At 43.6% G+C, this 27,443-nt stretch overlaps 1 long non-coding RNA gene across 1 annotated transcript in view; it reads right to left on the reverse strand.

The window, feature by feature from the left end:
- Positions 1-9,822: 9,822 nt before the first annotated feature.
- Positions 9,823-27,443, reverse strand: part of LOC124777875 — a 201,556-nt gene continuing 183,935 nt past the window's right edge. Inside the window, exon 3 of the long non-coding RNA XR_007015793.1 lies at positions 9,823-9,865. This is a non-coding gene — a long non-coding RNA (uncharacterized LOC124777875). The remainder of the gene's footprint in view (positions 9,866-27,443) is intronic.

Below are 27,443 nucleotides of genomic sequence, written 5' to 3' on the forward strand. Positions count from 1 at the left end.
ATACCTTCAGACTTCACGAAAAATGTAATAATTCTAATTCCACAGGAAGCAGTTGCTGGCCAGTGGTAAAATTACCGAACTATCAGTTTGTTAAATCATGTTTGCAAAATAGTAACAGGAATTCTTGACAGAAGAATCGACTAACTGGTAGAAGCTGACATCAGGGAAGATCAATTTGGATTCCGGAGAAATGTAGGAAGACGCGAAGCAATAAGGAAACACAAACCTATGTTCACAGCATTTGTAGACTTTTGACAGTGTTGTCTCGAATGCTCTCTTTGAAATCCTGAAAGTAGCAGGGGTAAAATACAAGAAGCGAAAGGCTGTTTACAACTTGCACAGTAACCAGACGGCAGTAACAAGAGTCGAGGGGCGTGAAAGGGAAGCAGTGGTTGATAAGTGATTGAGACAAAATTGAAGCGTATCCCCAATGTTATTCAGTCTGTACAATGAGCAAGCAGTAAAGGAAACCAAAGAAAAATTTGGAGTAGGAATTAAAGTTTAGGGAGAAGAAATAAAAGTTTGAGATTTGCCGATGACATTGTTATTCTGTCAGAGACAGCAAAGGATTTGGAAGAGCAATTGAACGGAATGGGCAGTGTGTTGAAAGTAGGGAAAAAGGTGAATACGAAAAAAAGCAAAACGAGGGTAATTGATGCCTTCCTTACTCGGGTACCGCGCATGCTGTACAAGAAGAATTTGTCAGTATATTAACAATAAGAAAATGTTAAAGTAATAAGTTAGGGCATATAGTGTCAAAATAATTTCAGAAGTAAACATTACCATCCTTTCCTAGCACGTGCAGTTCTTTCGGATTATGCTGAAAACAAGCGCACTCACGCAGTGACAGCAGAACAGGTAAAAATTTTTTTTGTTTATTTATAGACACAATCACGTGTTTATGACACAGTCATAACCGGTTTCGGCCATACAATGACCATCTTGAGATGCTAAAGGCGGCATACACTGAACACAGGTTAATGCGTCGTCAAAATGTCGTTTTTTCCAAAAGCAGAACAGGTGGCTGGATGGAACAGAATGATGCTCAACTGACCTCCATGGCGACTCGATGTGAGCGGTCGCGTATGTACCGTATATGCTGCTCTGCTTCTCCCCACTGTTTTCGGCACCAGCAGGACTGGGTGAGTTTCTTCTGAGACGGTACAAGTTGGCCAAAATCCACATGTCATCTCTAAAAATTGCGACGAGACCAGCTATTCAAGCTTCTCCTAACAAATGCTTCCCCTAGCAGCAGATACTAAATAACAGAAAACGGCATGCATATCCTCTGGCACTGTTCCCACACAGACAAAACAATACGTGACCAACAGGAAAACACTACCGCAAAAGCAGCAACAAGGACCAATCTAAACACACACACACACACACACACACACACACACACACACACACAACACGATGAAGATACTAAAGTCTACATTTTTGTTTCTACTATGAAATGTTCAAATGTGTGTGAATTCGTAAGGGACCAAACTGCTGAGGTCATCAGTCCCTAGACTTACACACTACTTAAACTAACTTATGCTATGAACAACAAACACCCCCATGCCCGAGGGAGGACTCGAACCTCCGGCGGGAAGGCCTCTACCGTGAACCAATGTCTTCTACAAGAGGAGGGCAAGGAAATTGTGTTTAGCGTTCTGTGAACGATGGGGCTGACGGAGGACATGCTTGGATTAGATAGGGGTGGGAAGGAAGACCGGCAGCGTCCATTTCAAACAAACATCCAGCCACGTGCCTTAACCGATTTACGGTACCATGGCACACCTAAATCTGGATGGCAGCATTCGAGTCTGAACCGACGATCTCACGAATCGGAGTCCAGTGAGCTGACCACTCGTCGAACCTCACTCTGTACTATGCCTGAGGAAACTGGAAAGTCACCTGCTAACAGTCACATCTCTGGATTTTTATTCCGTAACAATTTTTCTTTGTGGAGACTACCTAAGACATTGCGTGAGACCACTCACACCTTAAGCAAAGTTGACTCCTTAACAAAGAGGAACATTACACAAAGTCGGATGCAGGTAATATCGTATCGATGTAATTATTTCAAAACATCGATCCGATAACCTAGCTATCACAACTGGGAACGCGAGTGACACGAATCTCTGCGGAACTGAGGCAGCGACTTGGCAGTGTCGGAAGCGGACGGTTCCCCGAGACTGTGTTTCGAGCGGACCGTGTGAAACTTAGCTAACGTCAGCTGCCCTCCATAAGCCAAAGGAGGCTGGGACTCCAATGATACCCTGCACATGCAAATCGCCAAAAAGATCTAAATTCCGGAGATTGCAATACGGGCCAAACCATACAACACTGCCATGTACAAAGCATAAGGAAGCACAAGACACACTGTTCAAGAACCTCATTACAAGGAGGGGGCGGGAGTTCCTCTTCTGCGAGTATTCCTTATTTACAATGGCAGGTATGATACAAATACTGGACAGAAGCTGCGGTACAGATTCCTAATTGTACAAGTTTAAATGGTTTCAGAAACTTTTTGGTGATATGCGGCTGATGAACTTCCTTGTATCACAATTTCATTATATGACTCAACTTTACCATCCAACTTGTTTTAGGTTTCACCAGAAGGGTCCTTATTCACGCTTTAAATTCCAAAAAATGGTTCAAATGGCTCTGAGCGCTATGGGACTTAACTGCTGTGGTCATCAGTCCCCTAGAACTTAGAACTACTTAAACCTAACTAACCTAAGGGCATCACACACATCCATGCCCGAGGCAGGATTCGAACCTGCGATCGTAGCGGTCGCGCGGTTCCAGACTGCAGCGCCCAGAACCGTTCGGCCATTTAAATTCCATTCTCCTAAAAAAAAAACTTCATGGTTCTTTCAGTGTATTCGCATTTAGTAACCACAGTAACTGAATTATGTTTACCTGCCTTGGTGATAATAGCATTATTTTCACCTAATTTCGTGTTAATGCTTTTCACTACGTTTTAGACACTTTTTGCGCAACAAGTCTAATAAGACTCCCTACTAATCATTTCAACGAGTGAAACAGCAATTTTATTCTGATCACCTTTTGGAACTGATCGTATCCACTGCAAAATTTATGTGAGATAGAGTATTTTAACAGCCTTCCTTTTAGTTTACATCTTGTTCTGCTTGTTTCATAACATCAAACTATGCGATTATTCGTCCCACTCATGGGTTTGGTGTGTATAATTGCGGACATTAATGGTATTCCTTCTATGTAGCATACCACAGTCGTTCACTGCACTTGGTTGATTTAGAAGTCGTCATTTACAAGTGAAGCAAAAATAAATATTTATCTAAAATTTTAGGGTGCAAACTGTTATTACTTGTTGGATTTCTTCAATTTTTAATTGGACTACCGTCTTGCAAACTTGCTAATGTCTGTTGGTGGTTTTATGAATGGTACATCAGAGGGAGTCATTTTTCTTATTGTTATATTTTTGTATTATTTATATTATTGATCTTTTTAATTTTTAATAGGTTTTTACTCCTCTTTTGTGTAAAATCTTGCCCCCCCTTTTTTTATAAAATTCATCCTGTGTAATGTGTTATTTGAATAAAGAGGAGCCCGCATCTCGTGGTCGTGCGGTAGCGTTCTCGCTTCCCACGCCCGGGTTCCCGGGTTCGATTCCCGGCGGGGTCAGGGATTTTCTCTGCCTCGTGATGGCTGGGTGTTGTGTGATGTCCTTAGGTTAGTTAGGTTTAAGTAGTTCTAAGTTCTAGGGGACTGATGACCATAGATGTTAAGTCCCATAGTGCTCAGAGCCATTTGAACCATTTTTGAATGAAGAGGGCACTGTGGTGCCCACGTCATGCGCCGAGCTTTGCCGCATGTGATTGTAAGCAGTGACCTTAGTTCAGTTCTGTTCGTTAGCTGATACGTTCTCCTGTACTGACGAAATGGTGAAGTCGTAATATGTACTTTTGCTATATGAGTCTTCATGACTTTAATATTTTGTACATGCTATACGTCATAATTGTAACCCACTCGATGTGACTTATGCCTACGATTTATAATACGGTCTTCACGTCTGATTATATGTCTTACACTTTTTTAGCTGCAATAAATGATTTCAAACCTCTTACGGCCGACGCTACCGATTTTCTTGTTTACAAATTTAAGATTTATCGATTATTATTATTATTTTCTTCACGTGACAGAGGTGAAGGTTACGTTAAAGACAGACCGAAATGTTTCGTGACCCGACCGGGATTCGATGCTGCAACATTACGGTTTCCAAGAACACAGCTTCACCACTAGACCAACAGGCTCAACGATTAATTTATGATACTTTGGTATTACAAGGTGTTTTTTGTAACGTTGTAACCATTTAAGGTATTTGCATAATTAAATTTAATGTTTACGCTGAAAATTTGAAAAACCTCATATTACAACCCGACAACTCCTGATACATCTTTGCGTAGAATCGGTTTCGGTCTTTAGATCATCTTCAGGCATCTTAAAGTTATTTACAACAGTCTACACGACAGCACTGATACTGAGAAGCACCACATGCTCAAAATACACTGACGGAAAAAAATCGCAACACCAAAACATAATGAATGTATAGTAATGATATTTAAGGAATACATTTGTCTAAGTAACATATTTAAGTGATTAACATTGCAAGATCACAGGTTAATGTAAGCGTGAGATAAGCCGATGTAAATGTGAAATGCTGGTACATTAATAAACGGTGTAACCGCCAGACTGTTGAATGCAACCATGCAAACGTGCAAACATCATGTTTTACAGGTGACGGATGCTAGTTTGTGAGTTGCGTTTCCATGCCTGTTGCGTCTGGTCGGACAATACAGGGACGCTTGTTGCTGTTTGTGGATGACGCTGAGGTTATGGTCTGATAATGTCCCCTATGATTTTGATTGTAGATACCTGGTAATCGATCAGACCAAGGCAACATTGTGACACTCCGTAGAGCATGGTGGGTTGAACAGCTGTATGTGGACGAGCGTTATCGTGTTGGAAAACACCCCCTGGAAAGCTGTTCACAAATGACAGTACAACAGGTCGATCACCAGACTGACGTACATATTTTCAGTCAGGGTGCATGGGATAACTACGGGTGTTCCTGATTTCATACGAAATCGCACCGGTGTAGATCCAGTGTGTTTAGCACGCAGACAGTTTGGCTGCAGGCCCTTAACTGGCCTCCTAACCAATACATGGCTATCACTGGCACCGAGGCAGAACCAACTTCCATCAGAAAACACAATAGACCTCCTACCTGCCCTCCAATGAGCTGTCACTTGACACCACTGAAGTCGCAAATGGCGGTGGTTTGGAGTCAATAGAATGCACGGTACAGGGCGTCTGGCCTGGACCTGTCCTTGAAGTCACCGATTTGTAGCAGCAGTTCGTTGTGTCATCGTCGTGGCAACTGCTGCTTAGATTGCTGCTGCAGATGGAGTACGAAGCGCCACAGCCATTTACCGAAACGATGGCTTCCCCTCTCGGTCTTTTTGCGACCGTACATTCTCGTCACCACTGCTGCCGGCAATCACGTACAGTGGCTACATTCTTGCCAAGTCTTTCTGCAATATCGCAGACCACAGCTTCATGTAGCCCTTTTACATCATTCAGACTCAGTGAGGTGTTGATAATGGCATTTTGCCGACTTACAGGCAGTCTTGAGTAACATCAACTCACCACGTCCAATCTAAAAGGTAACCAACGCTCACGACTATTACTGCGTGTATTTAAATCAAACTTGATTTTACCGCGCGACTGCTACGGTCGCAGGTTCGAATCCTGCCTCGGGCATGGATGTGTGTGATGTCCTTAGGTTAGTTAGGTTTAAGTAGTTCTAAGTTCTAGGGGACTGATGACCTCAGATGTTCAAGTCCCATAGTGCTCAGAGCCATTTGAACCAAACTTGATTTGCATCCTCATAACGGCGCTACTTGCGCTACACTTATGCGACGATATTATGGGTCGATATTTGAATGGACATCACCTTTCAGTTTATAAACACGACTACGAACTTTCGTTTATGTCGTACAACTCTTTGGCGTTCCGATTTTTTTTCCGTCAGTGTATAGTTCGTCTGCGTTCAAATGGCTCACCTGTGATTAATACGGGCTATGTGGATGTATCCAAAAGGATATACGAGGTTAAACAAAGAACTTGAGCGCATGTAAGAGGTTAACCAGAAAACTTCAGCGCTATATGTCTGTAGTCGAGGGATCAGATCTTATAATTTATCTGAGTACTGATTGATACAGGGCCCCCATCAAATGTGTCAAATTTGCTATTTTTCAATCTGATAAATTGAGGCTGATGACCTTAATAAAAAAATTCATGAATCTAACAGTCCAGGAAAGTGATGCAAGTTCCTCGATTAATATTTCACTCAATTATTCTGCAGTCACAGTGGTGCCCACATCGGACGATTTGGCCGACGACTGAGATGGGTCAAAGGGAGTCGTATATTTCCAGATCTATAAGGCAGCATGTTTGCGGCTTTCCTAGTTTCGGACGACATTTCCGACATCGCACTGTGATCAGCGGAATTGAGACGTGTCTTCTTCAGCGAAATAAGGCGACATTCACTTACGGCAACACATGGAATGTCAAAAATTGGTTGCTATTAAGACAAGTTTTTGGGATGAAGAAGGCGCTACACGTATTTCTGGAGTTTGTATCTTCAATAAATACGTCAGTCTACACGCAAAAAAAGAAAGTTTCACTTTTTCTTTTCTGACCGCAAAGATGCTTACTCGAATCTGAAAATAAAGTATTCGCAAGGAAAATATAATTATTTCACATTCGGTAGGGCCACACTTTACCTTCGTAAATAACGGTTTATCATTGTCAATGTGAAATCTCGCCATTAGGCTATTATAATCTCGCCCACTTAATTCACGGATGTTGTACTGAAAAACATCATCGTCTGCTAATTTACGTTCGGTAAGTTTTAGACCACACATTGTATCATATAAAATTTAGCTGAAGTGCGAAAAAGCTTTTCAATCTGAAATCACAATGATATTGTCTGAATTCACGAGTACGCGCAAGTGACGTGAAAATCTTAACAACGGTAAATCTCAGCTATGTTTTACAACGTTTACTTCTTCACTACCATGTGTTTACATTGTTCATATAATTAGCGCGGTCATTACAATAATTCGGGAAAGAGCGTGTATTTCTCGAGTAACATAAAAACTTCATTTACACGTATTCCTTGTCTTTATAATACACACATGAAAAAAAGTTTTGCATCACCCCGGTTCCCAGAATTCCTGAAGATGGACGTTGACTGTGGACATTGTATCACAGGCACAGTCCCTTTGACTGTTCAGAGATCACTAAACCCGCCCAAAGATGTAAACAACCATGCATGGTGAGCGCCTATTAGACGGAGGTGGGCCGACAGCCGATCAGTTCCAATCATTCGACCAGGAAGGAGGTACACGGCTCGTGTTGTCTGTAGTTCAACCATGCCTAGACGTTCAATACAGCGGTTCGATCGCGTCCGCATTGTTACTTTGTGCCAGGAAGGGCACTCAACAAGGGAAATGTCCAGGCGTCTCGGAGTGAACCAAAGCGATGTTGTTCGGGTATGGAGGAGACGGAGAGAGACAGGAACTGTCGATGACATGCCTCGCTTTGGCCGCCCAAGGGCTACTACTGCAGTGGATGACCGCTACCTACGAATTATGGCTCGGAGGAAACCCGACAGCAATGCCACCATGTTGAACAATGCTTTTCGTGCAGCCAGAGGACGTCGTGTTACAACTCTAACTGTACGCAATAGGCTGCATGATGTGCAACTTCACTCCTGACGCCCATGGCGAGGTCCAATTTTGCAACCATGACACAGATGGGCCCAACAACATGCCGAATGGACCGCTCAGGATTCGCATTACGTTCTCTTCACCGATGAGTGTCGCATATGCCTTCAACCAGACAATCATTGGAGACGTGTATGGAGTCAACCTGGTCAGACTGAACGCCTTAGACACACTGTCCAGCGAGTGCAGCAAGGTAGAGGTTCCCTGCTGTTTTGGGGTGGCATTATGTGGGGCCGAGGTACGCCGCTGATGGTCATGGAAGGCGCCGTAACGGCTGTACGATACGTCAATGTCATCCTCCGACCGATAGTGCAAGCATATCGGCAGCATATTGGAGAGGCATTCGTCATCATCGATGACAATTCACGCCCTCGTCGTGCACATCTTGTGAAGGATTTCCTTCAGGATAAGGACATCGCTCGTCTAGGGTGGCCAGCATGCTCTCCAGACATAAAACCTATCGAACGTGCCTGGGATGGATGGAAAAGGGCTGTTTATGGACGACGTGACCCACCAACTACTCTGAGGGATCTACGCCGAATCGCTGTTGAGCAGTGGGACAATCTGAACCAACAGTGCCTTGATGAACTTGTGGATAGTATGCCACGACGAATACATGCGTGCATCAATACAAGAGCACATGCTAATGGGTATTAGAAATACCGGTGTGTACAGCAATCTGGACCACCATCTCTGAAGGTCTCGCTGTATGGTGGTACAACATGCAATGTGTGGTTTTCAGGAACAACAAAAAGAGCGGTAATGATGTTTATGTTGATCTTTAATCCAATTTTCTGTACAGGTTCCGGAACTTTCGGAACCGAGGTGATACAAAACTTTTTTTGATGAGTGTAAAAAAAAAAAAGACTAGACTTTCTGACAAGTTACTGACTAGAGAAATGCTGAGGAATTAATTGTGCCGACGAGTGACCAAGGCAAGTAGGAAAGCACTGCGACCACGCTGTTGGTCCATCGTAAATCGGTCGACTTCTCTCGAATAATTTCTCGGTCAATCTCTGTCGGTCCATTATGGTCAGGTGACATCGGCTTTTACGTATTTCTCGATTCAAAAAACTTTACAAAAAACTCGAATAATATCGATACCATTGCGGCGGGTGTGCTTACGCCACACAGCGCTGTTGACAAGGGGCGAAGCCTACTGGTGGTTTTAGCGACGTATCCGGACCGCCGACTTCGTTACGGTGACGAAAATGTACCGCCGTTTTATTGGAGTCTACTGTAGCACATGTCTTTTTAATGATTACCAGATGGGTTCAAATTTCGAACATCTTGAGATCGATTATAGCTGCAGCGCAAGCCCTCAGTTTTATGTGTTGTGCATAGTCTGCGTAAGTCACTGCTGGAGAGATATGGATGCTGCACACAGAATACTAAACTGAAAGTTTGCTCTGCAGCTACAATCATCTAAAGATGTTTTAAATTGGAACGTAACTGGTAATCATTATAAAGACAAATGTGACAGCACACTGCAATAAAAACTTTAGAATAATTACCAGTTGTTGTTGTCGATATATCTCTCATCTGATACCATGTCAAGCTTTATAGATATATTTTATTAACACAGTAGACATCACCGTAATTTCCGCCTGTTCTTTCACTTGACTCTCGGCTTTACTGACATCGTTGATGATTTTATGATGCATTCTCTTACTCGTCCTGAAACAAAGTGTATGAGCCTTGAAACTGATCCACGGTCATACGCGTGTATTTGGGATACTACACATTACATTTACAGGTGTATATACATTCAGTGCAAATCTACGAGCGTTGTACTCGTGCATTCAGCCGCAACGGACAAACAGGACTACCACTAACGAAGCGGCAGCAGTACTGGGAAGGGCGAAATATGCTGTTACTGGGGCGTCCATGCCTACTGCTAGAACGTGACGTCTCCCCCTAGTCTATGGGGAGTACGTGGAGCTACAGACAAACACAGAAGCTACCGAAGCCACACAGAGCCGATGCGGCCCTACCTTCTGTCGACGCTTGTCTTCACACACTGCTCCACCTTGAGGCTTTGGAATAAAGAAAACAAAGCATTAATACCACAAAATGTCAAAACAATCCAACAACATACAGCCAAAACAGTAAACTCCTCTATACACTGTACACTCTATGCCTGTACACTACAAAGAGAGAACAACATGCAACACTAGCACACACAAACATGTCACGCGTATAAGTGTCAAATCACTTGTCCGTCGTGTCGAGAAATTCCAGACGCTACCTTCAGATATTCCCTAACTATCAAAATAGTTCAACTTAACTGCAGCACCCGGCTCATTTTTATCTGTGTTACTTACTATTGAGACATCTGCTATGGAAAGCTTTGACGTCTCCCCACTGCATGATTTTCAGGCAATGCGTCAGTTATTTTATAAATGACAATACGATGTAAGCCGTGTTTAATGTATTACGACCTGCACTCTGTTCTTGGAAAAGAAACAAATTAGTTACGTGCGCTGACGATTTGTTGCACATGTAACCTCCCACCTAGTGTCGAAACAGCTTTCTAAAGACGAATGTAATTAAACCTTCAAACTTTCTTTTGTATGTCTTATAAAAGCATGCACTCATTTAATTGTATCACTGGCATTATAAAGCTATTTTTCTTCTATAAACAAATAATATACAGGTTACATTTAATGAAAGAAACTCTCTCATCAGATATTAACCACAGGATTGTTACAAGTCGCAAAAAGTAGTACTCTGCTACCAAATCCTCATCTTTTCGCAGGTAATATGTCGGTCGCCTTCCGTCCCAGACAGTGTGGCCTATTCACTCAATCAACCTTCACCTAATAAAAAGAAAACATATAATACAAAGCTAAATAAAAATATAGAAGAACAAATTCTCTCTTAAAGAAATTAAAGCTACAGATATAGTTACATAACAGTTCTAGTATCCCGAGAAAAAAAAAAATGGAGTATACCGAACTCAGTATTAACAGCAATGCTGAAATATTCAAATGCTTATAAAGTAGCTCTAATAGCACAGTGGAAAATAGTGCTAGTCTATGATTATATTCTTTATACCATTAATAACTGGAGCACCAAATATAGTTTTTGACGTTTACGTCTGTCATTTACACTTCTTCTTACGAGTCAGTTACAGAATTAGCAATTTTAAATAAAGGATGACTTACTTGTAAGGGTTTTTTCATTAGTGAAATTATTTATGTATAGGACCTTGGTTAATATTACTACTTTTAACTACTACTAGTGGTGCTAAGACATAAATTCGCATGATTACTATAATACACTGAGGTCATTAAAGTCATGCGGTAGCGAAAAAAAAAATGAAATGATCGTGTGGCATTGTTGGCCGAGAGGCCCCATCCGCGGAAGTTTGGCCGCCGTGTTGCAATTCTTATTTCAGGTGACGCCACATTGGGCGACTTGCGCTTCGGTGACAATGAAATGATGATGAGGCGAACACAACACTCAGTCTCCAACCCGGCCGGGATTCGATGCCGGGCCCGCTGCATGGTAGGCAAACACGTTACCATTCAGCTTATCAGGCGGACATGGGATAGTGGTACGCAGATTGCAGTAGTATCGAGTACACAAGGCACAAAAGGGCAGTGCGTGTACTCGTGTGATTCATTTGAAAAGGTTTCCGAACTGATTATGGCCTCACAACGGGAATTAGCAGACTTTGAACGCAGAATGGTAGTTGGAGCTAGACACATGGGACATTACATTTCGGAAACCATTAGGGTACAGGACAGCAACCCCTCTTGCCTCTTCACACACTTATTAAGGGCCATCAAACCAGCCACTGCATGTCTAAAGTCTGTATCAGGTGACCCCTCAAAAGAGTACAAGTGTCCCAGTGTTCTATAGGGAGGTTCGCAGACGGCAATTCTCATTTGTGGACGTTGTATTCAACCAAGCACATGCAGTCTGACATCTTAATGAAGTGCAAGTTGCAAGGGAAGTCTCATTGAAGAAGGATGGACTTCCGGTAGTGTTCTGCAGTTGTTAATGCCTCTCAGTGGTTCATCCACAGATTGCGGATACACTACAGGGCGGCAGGCCAGTATACAAGGCGAGTTGGACACGGTCATCGACGCATTACAATCCCACTTGAAGACCGATGTCTGGCCATCTCTGCCTTGCGGCGTCGTACGGATACCGCCAGAGCGCTGCCAGGCGATCTCAGAAGGGCCACCGGAGCCTCTGTGTCCAATCAGACTGTAAGGAATAGGTTACGAGAAAGGACTTTACGATCAGATGTCCTGTCGAGTACCCGACACGACAACGTCTTGCAGCTCGCCTTCAGTTCTGCCCTTCCCGTATCAACTGGCAGTTTCGTCGCTCGCGAAATGCATTCTTCACAGACGAGTCCAGATGTCCACTGATGCAAGGTGACGGCCATGTTCGTGTATGGAAACGCCGTGATGAGCGGACTCCGCCAAATGTTGTCCAAGAAATCGACAGATTCGGCCACGGTTCTACGACGGCATGGGGAGGCATCAGTGTTGACACTAGTACAGATTTTGTCGTCCATGGTCGCCTTAACGCCAGGCAGTACATCCTGAGCAGATCCTGGTGGACGATGTTGTGGACGCTGCATACGGTGGTGCGTGGCCCTGAATTACTTCTAATGCCAGGGCCTACATGGCGGGCGGCAGCAGGGATGTCTTTCGAAGCCTGGACATTGAAACAATGGAATGGCTAACAGTGAGCCCCGACCTAAAGTCTATCGAATATGTGTGGCAAATGCTTGACAGACATTTTCGTGGTCATCCTGTTCCACTATAGACTCTCCAAGAACTCTCAAGGGCTCTCGTTTGGAGATAGCAGCTCACGGAGGGCATACGAGTTATTCAAGCTCTCAGAGGCCAATGAAAAGCACCCCGGATGATGGGATGAATGATTGCCGGCCACTGTGGTTGAGCGGTTCTAGGTGCTTCCGTCCGGAACCACGCGGCTGCTACGGTCACAGGTTCGAATGCTACCTCGGGAATGTGTGTGATGTCCTTCGGTTAGTTAGGTTTAAGTAGTTCTAAGTTCTAGGGGACTGATGACCTCAGATGTTAAGTCCCATAGTGCTTAGAGCCATTTGAACCATTTTTTTTAATGAATGATTGTTTCCACTTTGTTTTCGGTGCCTCTCGGACAGTTCAGTTTCTTTTATGTAAATGAACGAGGATGTAATGATGTATTATTGTGTACCTAATCTGTGAATATCATTAAAGTATGATTAAGGACTGTACGTACTAGTGAACTATGGTTTTCTGTAATGTCTTCGTTTACATAAGGTTGCATACTTTATTCAACGCAATTTCTGAAGTTGCGTCAGTATTTTTACGACTCTGAAAGTCGATCCCGTAATCCACTGCCGCACGAAGTTGCAATATGCTACATTTTTAAAGATGGATATAGTAAATGTCAGTAATTGCTGTTGCCAGAAGTAGATTAATTTGTGGTTTTAATTAACTCATTCGCTTCATCGCACGACAGCAGAGTGAGTATATCAGACTGGCTAGTTTAATTAAAATTCAATATTACTGACTCTTTGTAATGGTGAGTAGTAATTAATAGAAGATTTTTGTTTATAGTCTGCTCTTGAGTGTGTATGACAGATAAAATTGCTAACATGAAAAAGGCTGACTTATTTCAACTTGTCGCATTTAATACAGTGCTGTGGTTCATACTGTTCATTGTACAAAAGAATACGGTTCAGGTACCAGAACATAAACATTAGGAGCGTTATGGGAAAGATTCAGGTAACTGTGGTTATAGAAAATTGCTCGTATACAGCTTCTGTTGGGGGTTACGTGTGTTTTAAGCTGACAAGTGCGAGAATTATTGCACAATCAGCTTAAAAGCTCATGCATCCAAATTCATGACAAGAATAACATACAGAAGAATGGAAAAGAAAATTCAAAAGGTGCTAGATGACGATCAGTTTGGCTTTAAGAAAGGTAAAGGCACATAAGAGGCAATTCTGACGATGCGGTTTATAATGGAAGCAACACCAAAGAAAAATCGAGACACGTTCTTAGGATTTGTCGACCTGGAAAATGCTGTAAGATTTTCTAAATTGTGATAAAAATAGGGGTAAGCTATGGCAAAAGGCGGGTAGTAGACAATATGTACAAAGGCCAAGAGGGAATAATAAGAGCAGACGACCAAGAAAAGTGCTCGGATTAAAAATGGCGTAAGACACATGTAGTCTTTCGCCCCTACTGTTCAATTTGTACATAGACGACACAATGATGGAAATAAAGGCAAGGTTCAGAAGTGGAATTAAAATTCAAGGTGAAATGATATCAATGATACGATTCGCTGATGACATTGCTGTCCTGATTAAAAGTGAAGAAGAATTACATTATCTGCTGAATGGAATGAACAGTCTAATGAACTACAGAATACGGACTGGGAGTAAATCGAACAAAGAAGAAAGTAATGAGCTGTAGCAGACATGAGAACAGCGAGAAACTTAAGATCAGGATCGATAGTTATGAAGGAGATGAAGTTAAGGAATTCTGCTAGCTAGGTAGCAATATAACCAATGATGGACGAAGCAAGGAGGACATCGAAAGAAAACTAGCTCAGGCAAAAAGGGCATTCCTGGCCAAGAGAAGTTTACTATTATCAAACATAGGCCTTAATGTGAGCAAGAAAAAACGTTTTGAGCACAGCATCGTATGGTAGTGAAACATGGACTGTGGGAAAACCGGAACAGAAGAGAATCGAAGATTTGGAATGTGGTGCTACAGTCAAATGTTGAAAATTAGTTGAACTGATAAGATAAGAAGGAATGAGGAGAGGAAAGGAATATGTGGAAAACACTGACAAGGAGAAGGGACAGGTTGTTGGGACCTCTGTTAAAACGTCAAGAAATGATTTCCTGGTTACTAGAGGGAGCTGTAGAGGGCAAAAACTGTAGAGGAAGAAAGGAATTCAAATATATCCAGCAAATAATTGTGGACGTAGGTCGCAAGTGCTGCTCTGAGATGAAGAGGTTGGCACAAGACGGGCCGCACATCACACCAGTTAGAACACCGATGACTCAAAAAGTCTGTAACTTTGAATCCGACAGTTTTGCTTTAGTTTTAATAAATTGTTTGAAAACAGTCTTGAAACATTCAACACCCATAAAAATACGTAAACCGTCCGTTGCGGGATGTCGTCAGAGCTTGTGCTTATAGCCCGGCAGAGGGGAAAAATATTCGCAGGAGAGCTTCTGTAAAGTTTGGGAGATAGGAGACGAGGTACTGGCGGAAGTAAAGCTGTGAGGACGGGGCGTGAGTCGTGCTTGGGTCGCTCAGTTGGTAGAGCACTTGCCCACGAAAGGCAAAGGTCCCGAGTTCGAGTCTCGGTCCGGCACACAGTTTTAATCTGCCAGGAAGTTTCATATCAGCACACACTCCGCTGCAGAGTGAAAATCTCATTCCGGGGAAAAATATTTCCAACTTGCCGTTAGCAGCCCTATTCCACTTATCGTGATATTTGTTAGACATAGATCGCTACGATGTATTTAGCCTTTTCTATTAAAGTAGCGAGCTCAGGTATCTCATGTATTGCTTGCAAAGGTGGGGCACACGTCTGAAATGAACGTCTCGAATTTTCAGCAACGAAAAACGGAAGCATTATGTGTCGAAAAAATATCGTTTATGACTAAGAAAAACTTCAGTTTTCCTCATGCCAACATTCATTCACTGACAGAGACAGCGATAGATTGTGTAGTTCCTACTACGCTAGCAAACTCAAATGATGTTGTTGTTGTGGTCTTCAGTCCTGAGACTGGTTTGATGCAGCTCTCCATGCTACCCTATCCTGTACAAGCTTCTTCATCTCCCAGTACTTACTGCAACCTACATCCTTCTGAATCTGCTTAGTGTATTCATCTCTTGGTCTCCCTCTGCAATTTTTACTCTCCACACTGCCCTCCAATGCTAAATTTGTGATCCTCTGATGCCTCAGCACATGTCCTACCAACCGGTCCCTTCTTCTTGTCAAGTTGTGCCACAAACTCCTCTTCTCCCCAATTCTATTCAATACCTGCTCATTAGTTATGTGATCTACCCATCTAATCTTCAGCATTCTTCTGTAGCACCACATTTCGAAAGCTTCTATTCTCCTCTTGTCCAAACTATTTATCGTCCATGTTTCACTTCCATACATGGCTACACTCCATACAAATACTTTCAGAAACGACTTCCTGACATTTAAATCTATACTCGATGTTAACAAATTTTTCTTCTTCAGAAACGCTTTCCTTGCCATTGCCAGTCTACATTTTATATCTTCTGTACTTCGACCATCACCAGTTATTTTGCTCCCCAAATAGCAAAACTCCTTTACTACTTTAAGTGTCTCATTTCCTAATCTAATTCCCTCAGCATCACCCGACTTAATTCGACTACATTCCATTATCCTCGTTTTGCTTTTGTTGATGTTCATCTTATTATCCTCCTTTCAAGACACTGTCCATTCCGTTCAACTGCTCTTCCAAGTCCTTTGCTGTCTCTGACAGAATTACAATGTCATCGGCGAACCTCAAAGTTTTTATTTCTTCTCCACGGATTTTAATACCTACTCCGAATTTTCCTTTTGTTTCCTTTATTGCTTGCTCAATATACAGATTGAATAACATCGGGGAGAGGCTACAACCCTGTCTCACTCCCTTCCCAACCGCTGCTTCCCTTTCATGCCCCTCGACTCTTATAACTGCCATCTGGTTTCTGTACAAATTGTAAATAGCCTTTCGCTCCCTGTATTTTACCCCTGCCACCTTTAGAATTTGAAAGAGAGTATTCGAGTCAACATTGTCAAAAGCTTTCTCTAATACTCAGTTGTAAATTGAGGGTGGAGGGGGCGGGGGGCTGAGAGGGAGAATTGAAGGAGATGTCAGCTGCATCGGGACATTGTGCGGAATCAGAGGCGACGAGTGGCATCAGTAATAGCTTTGCTTTCCTTTTCTTTCCTTTCCTTTCTCCCCCTCCACCTTCAATTTCCATGTATCACAGCTGCGGATTCCGCGTGGTGTCGATTCTTGCAGACATGTCCGAAAGAACAGACACCACGCATTCGCACAAGTACTTAGTGTTTGCGAAATATGTGTTAGCTTTCAACGGAGCATCTCGAATCCTCACAAGTAGAAAAAGATAACCAGTATTATGACTCAAAACATCTTTTTTACAATGAACATTCAAAGCTGTGGGACAAACACCGAAATCCATTGCAGTTTAAAAGAAAATATCCAAGACTAAACATCTGTTAGCGCAGCAGCCACGCTTCTCGAGCAGTAAGGTTTAAATAAGACACGAGATTGTATACTTTCTCCTGCAAGGATTTTTATTATACAAGTTTTATAATCGGTCATTTATTATCACGACAGAATCGCAGTATGTTACACACTGCTGCATGTACTAACAGTGTTGTATTTTAGAAAAATATTTTTTTCTGAAGCAAAGTATTATGCACAACAAATGCATCATGGAAAATGGAAAAAAAAGAGCAGTATTCTCCAGCAGTATTCACCTTACCGATGTATCACGAAAGCACGAAGAACTCACAGTATCATTGCTTGACAGCTAACAAATCGTACACGAATATCTTGACTACAATACGTATGTCATGTGCACATCACCTACTTGGGTTGTTAACTTTCTGCAAATATGATGCTACCTACACATTAAATATGAGAGCGTACGTGTTACATATTAAAACAACATGGCATTTCTGATTTGCCTTAATGACGTATATCATAATCATGCTTTTTGATTGGCCAGATTCTTCTTCTTACTACGTCCCTCCCTTTCGGCTTGAAACTGCACATATCTTCCTACCTTTCACAAGCAATGTATAGGGTCAATAGGACCAAAATGTCACTTGACTTGAGTTCAGCGAATCACGAACTGCAGAGAGCACAAGCGCCGCGGAAGGGACCCGCCATGCTTTCCCTGTACAGAGCTTTAATCACGCTGGCTGCCGGGATCACATCCCGTATCGAGGTGGGCGAGACGCGCGGCTATCACCGCTTTCCAACGCGGCCATGTGGGAAACTCCAGCTCTGACGCTGTAAGAAGCTATGGTATGACTGTGTCATGGAGTGCTCAGTGTACCTCTATTAGGGGAATACCGCTGTCACCAGAATTAATTAAAGGTTTGTAACGGTTTATCAACTGAAGACATAAAGTCTGATAATGAGTCCGTGATCATATTTTTCACACTTTATTTTACAGGTCCGTCTTAATCACATAATTTTTTTACATTTCGCTATGACCGGTTACGGCCACTGCCATCTTCAGAACTCAAAATATTCTGATGTAGTGTCAACGCCAAACTAAACATGTAGGTACATATTAAGAGCTCGATTTGTCGAAGAAGGGGGACGGCGTTGACTACCGCGGTTTGTAACAGTGGATAGGCGGGTCACAGGTGTGCACGTCGCCCGCCAATTCGGTGCTGAACACAAGCAATGCACAGTCACAACGCCACCTCGTCGCTAAGATGTGCAGAATCTACCGCCCCACTCGTTTTCGTCTCCTAAGTGCACGTCGCCGTGCTTAGAGATTAGCACTAACAAAGAAACACTGAGAAGTGGATACGGGAAGTTATGTAAAAAGGTCGCCTCGATTGGTGAGTCGCAGTGCTCTATTACAGCTGATTACCAACACATCGAAAAACAATAGGAAACATCTGAGGCAGGTTATGTAGCTATTCTCCTGTGCAGGGTGCTCACATGGCTCCACTATACACCTGCTACAGTCTCGCAAGAGGGCCTACTATCCGATAACGTACGGCGTCTGTTCAAAAAATTTCGGAACTCTGTTCACAAAGTGTTTTTACGCTTTCCTTTTCCTCACTGTGCATGGTCTCCTTCGAAATACTCTCCTCCACATTTGATACACCGCTCCCAACGCCGTTTCCACTTCCGGAAGCAGTTGCTCGTACGCCTGTTGCTGGTTCGCGCGAAGCGCCGTCTCCAAATTTTCGTTTATCTCGTCTACCGTTGCAAATCTTCGTTCTTTCAGCGGGGTTTTCAATTTACGAAATAAAAAAAAGTCCGAAGAGGCCAGGTTTGGAGAGTACGGAGGGTGAGGCAGCACAGTGAATTCGTTTTTTTGTGTAGTTGTCACGCTCCAACAGTGATGTATGTGCGCGTGCGTTATCGTGATCCAAGAGCCATGCATCGTCTCGCCACATTTCCGGCCGATTCCTTCTCCCTGTTCTGCGCTCATAGGCAGCACACCGCGCCTGCCACACGCGGAGCTCGGGACCACAGCACAGCTACGACACCTGAGGATGGACTTATAACAGTCCGAAACCGGTCGTGTGAAAATAAAGTAATTTACAACTGAAGCGGTATTTTCAACCTCTGCTTCTCACATTTTCTCGCAGGCGTTGCAACACGTCTCGTTGTCCCTGCGGCACGAATTCATGGTGAACTAATCCTTCAAAGTCAAAGAAAACTTTGGCTTTGACATTTGACCTGACCTGACTAGCTTTCTTTTGGTCTTGGGGAACCTTTCCCCACCTATTGTGAAGACTGAACCTTGGTCTCAACATCATGAGCGTAGACCCACGACTCATCACCAGTTATGATTCTCTTAAAGAACATCTCGTTCTCGTTTGCGCGATCCAGAAGCTGTTCACAGATTGCGAGGCGAAGGTCTTTCTAGTCTTGACGCATGAGACGTGGGACGAACTTGAGAGCAACACGATACATTCCAAGATGCTGTGTCACGATTTCATGACATGATCCGACTGAACTTACATTCCTCTGCAATCTCTCGGACTGTCAGCCTTCTAATGGCATGCACAATTTCGTTGACTTTCCGGGCATGAGCGTCGTCGGTAGACGTCGAAGAGCGTCCTGAACGAGGGTCATCTTCAACTTCCGTCCGGCCATTTTCAAACGGTGTGAACCATTCGTAACACCGAGTACTGCTTAAACACTCGTCACCGTAGGCTTCCTGCATCATTTGGTGTGTCTCTGTAAAGGCTTTCTGGAGTTTCACACAAAATTTAATACAAACACGGTGTTCCTCTAAACTCTGCGATTTCGAGATTCACAAACTGTGCGACACAACGTTCTACTCAATACAGCACTGAACAATAAGTAACAGACATACAACAATAAAACTTACAGCAGTTACACATTAAATACAGGCGTGTGCAGGAATCCCAACAGCATTTCGCTCCAGCACACTACTGGTGTGAAGTTACGAATGTTCCGGAATTTTTTGCACAGACCCCATACAGTCGCTCGTTTACCTACCTGGTTGTTCAGATAATGTCAGACCACCTGTACACTCAGTAAAGGATGTGGACATTCACAGCATTCACTGTGTCAGAACGGTCTGAGGAAGACTCCAGGAAGATGGTTCAAATGGCTCCAAGCACTATGGAACTTAACATCTGAGGTCATCAGTCCCCTAGACTTAGAACTACTTAAACCTAACTAACCTAAGGACATCACACACATCCATGCCCGAGGCAGAATTCGAACCTGCGACCGTAGCAGCAACGCTGTTCCGGACTGAAGGGGCTAGAACCGCTCGGCCACAGCGGCCGGCCCATACAGTGCTGCGCAAACACTGTCTCCACGTACGCGTGCACCATAGTTACTCTACCACGCAAACATTGGTGTGAGACGTTCCCGACGGGGGGGGGGGGGGGGGGTTGGGTGTGGGGCGGCGGTGGGGTGGGTGGACAGCTGTGGCCTTTTGTGGAGTTGTGAACCACTGAGGGCTACGGCGAGGACGAAGCCTCTCCGTGATTTCTAAGTCCCCAGTTCCATACAATGCAATGCAATACAATACAATACAGGTGTATGGAATCAGTGCAATGAGATAGGTCGGCCAAGAGATGTCAGAGAATGGCAGAGAGGAAGTATCGTTTATCGATGTGCCCACAACCATACCGTGCGCACGACCATATCGTCAGTGAAACGGTCCGGTTTTTTGGTGTTTCACATAGTGCCTGTGTGAAATCCGGCAGTCTACAGAATGCCTAGGTAATGCACAGAATGCCTAAATTCGAACGTCAAAGTACGAAAGATTAATATTTTATACATTGTCTAAACATCGTATACTTTGCCGGATTGTCTGCTAGCAAAGTATATAATACGCCTAATCCTGCCATTTTTTTTCACGCCAGCACTGTTTGCGGTGGAACAGAGACTCTTTCTACGTGGAGGTATGACAGACAACCTGTACCCTCAGTAAAGGCAGCAGATTTCTGCGACAGCATACCGAAGATGGTTTCACGGAATGAAAAGTGCCTCGTTTCGGCTGACAAGTTTACTGCGATGAGTGCCGTGTCGTTAAATATAACCTTAACAGCGTCCCTGCCTTTTCCTCCCGGGAGCGAAGCTTTACGCGGTTAAACGACGATACTAGCAGCCCACAGAGGGGGATGTTGGGCCAGCGTAAGCGGATCGTACAGCTGGCCCCGCTGCGGTGTGGGCGGCCACTGATGGCAGGCTGCGGTCTGCGACCACCCAGAAGACCGACTAAACAGCCGCCGGTAGCCGCCTGCGCCTCTTTATGTGAGCAGTTAGCCTCGTGGGGCGCTGCTGGAACGACCGCGGGCCGCAGCAGCCGCTACGGTTTGCGTCGCGGACTCAATTACTGGGCGTCTGCACTGCAGGCCGGCGCACTCGGCCCTTTACGGCGGCCATCACTCAATCGCTGCACAGTTGGCGGAGCGCGAAGACCGCGCGTTATTCAGATTGGGCCAGTCTGACGAGAGGCCGCCAATTACCCGCCGCCGGCGGTTCTCAAGTGGCCGCCCAATCGCTTCATCCGGTTCGCGGTGGACGCCGCAGGGGCAGGTAGACTGATCGGAATCTGCTGGCACAGCAGCATCATGTGGCCAGACTGCACCAATCATGCCGAGTAATGAAGGACTCTTTACTGGCAATGTCAGCGAGACACATGTCAATGTGAGTCGCGGAAAATTCACAAATCCCTTCTTGCACCAGGGCATAGTTGGAGTTGTGATTCTTGAAGTTTTCCCGGCGTACTGAATATTTTATGAGGTTTCAGGATTGCAGCCGGATAATGTTGACTTCTTGCCACAGCATTTCGGCTGGCAACCGTCCCGCAATATTCAGGTGACTGTCCGACACTGGAGTGTGGCGGGCAGTCACCTGAAGATCGCGGGACGGTTGCCAGCCGAAATGCTGTGGCAAGAAGTCAACATTATCCGGCTGCAATCCCGAAACCTCATAGAATATAGTTGCAGTTGTTTCCAGCTACATTCCTCCGACATGTTAATCGAGCGTCGTAAGACTTGCAATGTTTACAAGTGGAGAGAGATGGGAGATTAATTTTACTGCAGCTGTTGTATTGATTTTGTGGAGGTGCTTTACCTGTTTCATATCCATCACGAGAGACGACGAGGTGTTCCAGTTGGTTATGCGCGTCGCTGCGTCAGAGGCCGCAATCTCCTACGGTGTTGGAAAACAATGTCCTACTATTCCTTCGATTAAAATCGAAATAAAATGAAGAATAAAAATGTTGTAAATACTGTTTTATCTGTACTAATACATTAAAAAGTCGTCCTCTGTAAAACAATCTTCCTCCTATGACTCACTGAAGATGCTTCTTGAATGGAAGTATTGTGGAGATTCGAAGCACTGAGCAGTTATAATGAAAAAAAGTCATTTAGTTTCGAAACACTTCGAGAGTTAATTTTGGCACGGCGCATAGATTGTTTGTAGTTTTAAGAAAAGATTCTCATACTGACATCTTACAGGAAATACGAACAATCTTACGCCCGAGTTCTTACGATTGCGGAATGCACAACAATATCTCCGACTTGGCCGAACTTTGCTACTGTAAAACATATGTGGTTTTGGACATCTGTCTTCTGACGAAAGGTTTCCATGACGTGTCAGAGAAATAATGAAATGAAGTGACTATATGAGGGAATTTCATGTGCGTCGACAAACAGTAACCTACATAGCTACAAAATCGGTGATCGGAGTTTTACTGTTGATACTTTCGTAAGATTTCAGTAAAAAATATTGCTAAGAGATTCCAAATTTCCAAAATCCTATTAAATATTCGCAGCCTAATACTACACAGGAACTTCGAAAACTATTAATAGTTATTTATCGACAAACGCGTTCGTGTATTTGTGACTCACATCATCATCGCTCGTTGTCTGTGTTATACAAATACATTGTGAAGGAATGTAAGGCAGTCGTATGCTTCACTGTACGTCTAAAAGGCACCGTTAGTGTGTGACTAATAATTGAAATGCCATCATGTCCGTGAATCATTGTTAATTTACGTGTTGACGGAACCACACATATTAACAGAGAGACTATAATCAATTAATAACAAATTACAACCCCAAATCATTTTAGTGAGACTCTCTCCCCCATTTTTCGATAATACAAAACATGCTGCCCTCCTTTGAACTTTCTCGATGTACTCTGTCAATCCTATCTGGTAAGGATCCCACAACGCGCAACTGTTATCTAAAAGAGGACAGACAGCCGTAATATAGGCAGTCTCCTTAGATCTGTTACATTTTCTAAGTGCCCTGCCAATAAAACGCAGTCTTTGGTTTGCCTTCCCCACAACATTTTCTGTGCATTACTCCCAATTTACCTTGTTCGTAATTGCAATTCCTAGGTATTTCGTTGAATTTACGGCCTTTATATTTAACTGATTTATCGTGTAACCGAAGTTTAACGGTTTCCTTTGAGCACTCACATGAATGACCTAACACCTTTCGTTATTTAGGGTCAATTGCCAGTTTTCGCACCATATAGATATCTTTTCTAAATCGATTTGCAATTTGTTTTTATCTTCTGATAACATTACTAGTCGATGAACGACAGCGTCATCTTCAAGCAACCTAAGACGGCTGCTCAGATTGTCTCCTAAATCGTTTATGTAGATAAACAGCAAAGGGCCTATAACACTACCTTGGTGAACGCCAGAAGTCACTTCTGTTTTACTCGATGACATCCTGTCGATTACTACGAACTGTGACCTCTGTCACAGGAAATCACGAATCCAGTCACATAACTGAGACGATATTCCATAAGCATGTAATTTCACTACAAGCCGCTTGTGTGGTACAGTGTCAAGAGGCTTCTGGAAATATAGAAATACGAAATCAATTTGAAATCCCTCTTCAACACCACTCAACACTTCGAATACGTAAAGAGCTAGTTGTGTTTCACAAGAATGATGTTTTCTAAATCCTTGTTGACTGTGTGTCCATAGACCTTTTTCTTCGAGGTAATTCGGCCGCCCGTTGTTGCCCATCGGTTCTAGGCGCTTCAGTCTGGAACCGCGCGACCGCAACGTCGCATGTTCGAATCCTGCCTCGGACATGGATGTGTGTGATGTCCTTAGGTTACCTAGGTTTAAGTAGTTCTAAGTTCTAGGGGACTGATGACTTCAGATGTTAAGTCCCATAGTGCTCAGAGCCATTTGAGCCATTTGAACCTTCGAGGTAATTCATAATGTTCGAACACAATATATGTTCCAAAATCTTGCCGCATATCAACGTTAATAATATGGGAATATAATTTAGTCGATTACTCCTGCTACATTTCTTGAATATTGGCGTGACCTGTGCAACTTTCCAGTCTTTGGGTAAGGAGCTTTCATCGAGCGAACGGTTCTATATGATTGTTAAGTACGGAGCTATCGTATCAGCATGCTCTAGATGGAACCTAACTGGTATATCGTCTGGACCGAAAGACTCGTTTTTTTTAAGTGATTTAAGTTGCTTCACTACTCCGAGAGTATTTACTTCTAAGTTACTCATGCTGGCAGCTGTTCTTGATTCGAATTCTGGAATATTTACTTGGTCTTCTTTGGTGAACGCATTTCGGAAGTAACTCTGCTTTGGCAGCGCTATCATCGATGGTATTTCCATTGTTATGCGCAGAGAAGGCACTGATTGTGTCTTGCCGCTAACATACTTTACATATGACCAGAATCTCGTTGGATATTCTGCCAATTTCGAGACAAAGTGTCGTTGTGGAAAGTATTATAAGCATCTCGCACTGAAGTCCGCGCTAAATTTCGAGCTTCTGTAAAAGATCGCCAATATTGTTTTTCAAAAAATTCACACGTAGAATTCAAGAATTTTAACACCTATTCTACGTCCAGGACTTTTTCTTATTGCTTTTGATTCGCCGAAAGGAACTGCAACAGAATAATTTGTGGAAGATATGATTATGAAGCGGAGGAGGATTATTTGTTTGCACTGAAAGCACGGATTCCGGTAAGGAGTCATTACGAGTTCTTATTCATCAGGCAAATTTGAGGCAATTGGGAACGATCACAAGGCTTTATCTGGAAGAGTGAGCAAGGTAGGCTGACTCGTATTCGGGGAGTCAGCGGTTCACATCTCCGTCGGTCTTCTAGATATATGTTTTCTGTCGCTTCCTCAAGTAGGTTAAGACAAATGCCGGGATGGTTCCTAACAGAGCCGATTTCCTTCCAGAAATCGAGCTTGTGATCTGTCTCGATGTCCACAGGACCTTACACTAATGCTCCTTTCTTCTTTTCTGGGTCATCCAGTGACGCCTGTGGGCTGAGGATAATACGGCGGCTGGTCGGTACCGTTGGGCCTTCCAAGGCCTGTTCGGACGGAGTTTGGTTCTTTTCTGGGTCATTGAGTGTTTCCCATTGCCGTTTCGCATCGATGTCTGTGATAGACGGTTTTCCAAAGTAAAGATTTATCTGCGTTTTTATGGAATGATAGGAAGAATGAATGAAGCCGGTGCGAGCACACAGCTCTTGAAGAGCGCCAAAGGGACCACCGAGCTTAACGTCAGTGTCCGTTGGATGGATCACCACCAACAGTGTCACATCCTCCCACTTCGTGATATACAGTGGAGAAGTTCGGGCCTTAACCGAATATACACGTTGAATCCAAACTCTGCCGACACAATTCCTAGAGTTATTCAGGGTTATTTTCGAAGTCCTGTGATTTAAGGAATCTGTACTTTTAATGACTCGCTAGAAAGTAATTGCTTCTCTTTAGATTTCTTAGCCCTGTTTATCGTTATAACGGTATTTCACTGAAATTATGCCCGCCACCGGTAGCTGAATGGTCAGCGTGACGGACTGTCAATCCTCTGGGCCCGGGTTCGATTCCCGGCTGGGTCGGGGAATTTTCTCCGCCAGGGACGGGGTGTTGTGCTGTCATCATCATCATCATCCTGTCATCCTCATCTACTGCAGGTCGCCGACGTGGCGTCAAATTGGAAGACCGGCACCCGGCGAACGGCCTGCCCGACGGGGGACCCTAACCATACGATTTAAAAAATTATGTACACAAAAGTGCAAATGTCGATAGAATGCGCTGCGTGTTCTGTTTGGAAATAAGAAATAAATGTGTTCCATTCACTCATGGTGCTTGCTGTTAACAAGCTTTGAAGCTTGTCTTCAGTACTTTTCGACGGCCGTTGTGGCCGAGCGGTCCTAGGCGCTTCCGTCCAGAACCGCGATGCTGCTACGGTCGCAGGTTCGAATCCTGCCTTGGGCATGGGTGTGTGTGATATCCTTACGTTACCTAGGTTTAAGTAGTTCTAAGTTCTAGGGGACTGATGACCTCAGATGGTAAGTCCCATAGTGCTTAGAGGCATTTGAGCCATTCAGTACTTTTCGGTCATCTCTAGCATTGGGGTAATAAACCAGTAAATCATAGTGAAGTTATTACTGTGTAACGAGGTAGCCGATACTATGTGTCCCTTACACAAAAATTCTCATAAACTATCCCTAAACAATAACGGAAATTTTAAATTTTATGTCTTGGAGTACGTCGAGTTCAGTTTTTACACAAATGACATGACAGGTAACGGTGGGCACAGAACGCAGTTGTGCATACCGAGACAAGCTTGTTACGAGTCGCAGAAGGACTTGCAGGTTATTAGCAGCCAGTGAGAAGATCAACAGCTGTCTCTAAATTTGAAATAACTTACTTTCAAGCCAATTCGATTGAAAAGCCCCTCGTTACCTTTGTAATCCTCAGCGTTCTTCTGCGGCACCACATTTCGAAAGCCTCTATCAATTCTCTCCTTCCTCGGAATGTTTGTCATCATCAGCGTTTCACTTTGGTATAAAGTTGCACTCCACACTAATGCCTTGAGAAAAAAGACTTCCTAACGCACAAATCTGCATTACATGTTAACAGATTTCTGCGTTTCAGAAACGCTTTTCTTCTTATCGCCAGTCTGCATTTTAAATCTTCTTTACTTTGACCATCGTCATTTATTTTAGTGGCGAAATTCCAAAAATCGTTCACTTCCCTTGAGCAAGCCCTGATTTTATTGAACTACAACCCCTTGCTCTTTTTTATATTCATCTTATGGTCTCTTTTCAAGACACTATTCCTTTCGTTAAATTCATTTTTCGACTCCTGTGCCGTACCTGGAAGGATTATAATTTGGTAACGTTTTTGGTCAATAAAATTTTTCTGGGTTTGTGACCGTATTGTCAATTTGTAAAACTACCGGCGTTTCTGTCAATGTTTCAAAGCAGGAAAACAACGCCACGTCACAACTGTCACCTGGCTTTCCATTCGTCCACTTCTGCCAATCACAAGCAGTAATGGAAACACCAATCAAAACGTCGGATTTCCACCAAT

Source organism: Schistocerca piceifrons, chromosome 2 (assembly GCF_021461385.2).
Source record: "Schistocerca piceifrons isolate TAMUIC-IGC-003096 chromosome 2, iqSchPice1.1, whole genome shotgun sequence".
In the NCBI taxonomy this organism is placed as follows: Eukaryota; Metazoa; Arthropoda; class Insecta; order Orthoptera; family Acrididae; genus Schistocerca; species Schistocerca piceifrons.